This window comes from Synchiropus splendidus, chromosome 4 (genome assembly GCF_027744825.2).
Source record: "Synchiropus splendidus isolate RoL2022-P1 chromosome 4, RoL_Sspl_1.0, whole genome shotgun sequence".
In the NCBI taxonomy this organism is placed as follows: Eukaryota; Metazoa; Chordata; class Actinopteri; order Syngnathiformes; family Callionymidae; genus Synchiropus; species Synchiropus splendidus.
Window position 1 is genome coordinate 29,076,314 of NC_071337.1, and position 2,835 is coordinate 29,079,148.

The window sequence follows — 2,835 nt, forward strand, 5'->3', positions numbered from 1 at the left end:
CAGTTGAGCCAGAGGGGGGTCCCATACAGCACTGCTCTAGCTCAATGTCATTCACTTCTCACTCTCACAGAATTCAGATTATTTCTTTAACTATTTTTTCATTGTTTTAAATTATTTGATTCACAACTAATGATGGACTTATCGTGCTTCATATAACAGTGTCCTCATTTTCACAGCCCTCTAGAGGGCACTGCCAATGCTAAGATCTTAGACTTAGACTTAGACTTAGACTTAGACTTGACTTTATTGATCCCTTTGGGATGACTCCCTCCAGGAAATTTACGTTTCCAGTAACAGTAGAGGCAAGAAAGGGCATGCAGTTAGGAAGAGCATCACACAGAGAATAAAAAAGAAATACAAATGAAATAAAAATAATAATACTAATAACCTGGAAGTAAAAATACAATTGAAAATAAAATAAGATTATATATATATATATATATATATATATATATATATATATATATATATATATATATATATATATATATATATATATATATATATATATATATATATATATATATATATATATATATATAATAAAAAAATTAAAAAGTTAAAAATTAAACTAGATTAAAAAGGGTTATTGCACATTGAGATGGGTATTGCACATTGTAAAAGCAGGTGTCCATTACTATGCGGTAAGGGATCTAAAGAACCATTTCGATGAAACCTCACATATTTTTGTACAGAGATCATGGCCCACTGATCTCTAACATTGAGAGCCAGTTTCATGGAGCCTAGTCATCCCGTCACACATTAAAGTTATAAACTATAAATCTCATATTCTGTTTTTTCATGAGAAATAACAGCGACATGATGCATATAACAGCAAAAAGTGCCATATAATGCTTTATTATTATTATTATTATTATTATTATTAGGCAAATTTGACTGAGCTCAATGCGGCAGCAGGTGGCAGTTGCATTCCAAAATTCACATGAACAACAAGTGAGGAAAAAAGACGGTCAGGCATGTTGTGAAATCACAAATCCTTCTTCTGAGTGCCGTGGACGTGGACCGTGTCTTTGACATGAGTTTTAAGAGCGCGTAATGGTGCTTGATTAAAGGAACCTCAAACGGCAGCTTTGCAAAGTGTCAGCTTCTATCAAAAGTGCAGACTCAAATATATGCCAGCCTTTGATCTTGACGGGTCAAGTAAGACGATACCTTTTTTAGATTCACTGATAAATTTGGTCACATATGGTGGAGGAAGAAGTGGGGCGGGCGGGTTGTCCTGCCTTCCCTCGCAAGTCAAAAATGAATACATGACCTGCTGTGTTTCGTCATCTGCTTAGGCAGCTGACACTATGGCAAATGACCCCCAGACAAACCAGGGAAACAAAAAACAAATAGAAGGAATAAGAAGACAAGGGGCAAAACAAAGAATATATTCAAGATTCAAAGTGACCATAGTGTGAGGCCTACACAAGGAGATCAGAGTGTGCAAGCAGAGATCAGCGGGATAAGGTAGGTTGAGGTGCTGGAAGCTACGGGTCACCAACCTTCTAGCCACCATGAGCTACTCCAAGGGCACTGTGTAATAAATAATTAAATAATAAGTGTAATAAAAAAATAAATACCAATGGTGTAACTAAAAAAAGGCATCACAAAATCCAACATAATAAGATGGTTATTACATGAAAACTATTTTTGTAATGGCCGGTGGCCTACTCCCTTGGCTACCTGGTGCCCGGGGCCACCATGTTGGTGACCTGGGCCTTAGATCTTAAGTGTCTGGATTTTAAAATTGACTGTGCGTTACCTGGGAGACAGTGCAGCCGACGCAGAATGGATGATGGATAGATAGATCGATCATCCAACAGTTTATTGGCTCACCTACTGTAGGCACAAATAAGGGAAATGAAAATGGAATGATAATAAGTGTAAAAAGGTCACGGTACAAAGACATGTCAATGTTTGACAAAACTCAGCCCACAGGTTTGCGTGTGTTCTCACGGTGAGGTCATTTTTATGAGAGCAGTGGATAAATGTACGTCGAGACTTTCCTTCTTTTTAATCCACTGAAGTCCCTGTTGATGATCACCCCTGGTGACGCACACACATCAGCAGTACTGCAGTGTTGAAAATCGATGTCACACACAATTTGCTACGGTTTCATGTACTTTGTTTCACAGGTCTTGTATAGCTCACATTTTTTTGTTTTCGATGATGAATGGCAGTCCATCAGGATACATGGAAAGAGGTTGTTAAACCTCCAGCCCACTCCCCTCAGCTGTCTCCCAACGCACTGTATGAAGGATGAAGTGCAGAGATCTGATAAGGGATTCACGAACAAGAGCTGTTCTGTGCGTGTGACACACCTTCACGTTCACACGCTGGTTTGTGAACGTTATGAAGTATGATGCCGTCAACAGCAAACAGAACAGCGTTTTGTCCGATCTGTCACGAGAGTAATCCTTTAATGGAAGTTCAGTTTACCTTGTCAGAGAATGTTCAAGATGCCTTTATGTTGTCACGCGGTGTAAAATATCGACATGGCAACACTGGACTTCCATCTTCACACCAGTGTTTTCCATCAACAATATAAACACGGCCCAGTGGAAAAATGCTTCATCATCGTCGATGAAAGTGCAATGTTCCCATGAAGGCGTGTGATTAAAAGTTTGGCTTAATGACATCAGCTGTAGTTTGTTCAAAGAGAAGCTAACGAAGCTAAATGAAAGAATTTATGGCCGACCACGGTCCACTCTGCAGCCTTAAATTTGCAAGTCGGGTTACAATGTCTTCACTACGTGTTTGTCGGCTCAAGATGACCTGACAGCTTACATGAAGACGACAGAAAAGCAGAACTTAGCTTTAATGGAGGCC

The 2,835-nt window shown here is 38.9% G+C and overlaps 1 long non-coding RNA gene across 1 annotated transcript; it reads right to left on the reverse strand.

Moving 5' to 3' along the window:
• Positions 1-1,166: 1,166 nt before the first annotated feature.
• Positions 1,167-2,475, reverse strand: LOC128757840 (uncharacterized). Its single transcript, XR_008414405.1, has 3 exons — positions 2,328-2,475; positions 2,158-2,254; positions 1,167-2,078 (listed from the first exon to the last, which is right to left on the reverse strand). It is a non-coding gene; the product is annotated as an uncharacterized LOC128757840 (long non-coding RNA).
• Positions 2,476-2,835: the final 360 nt, after the last annotated feature.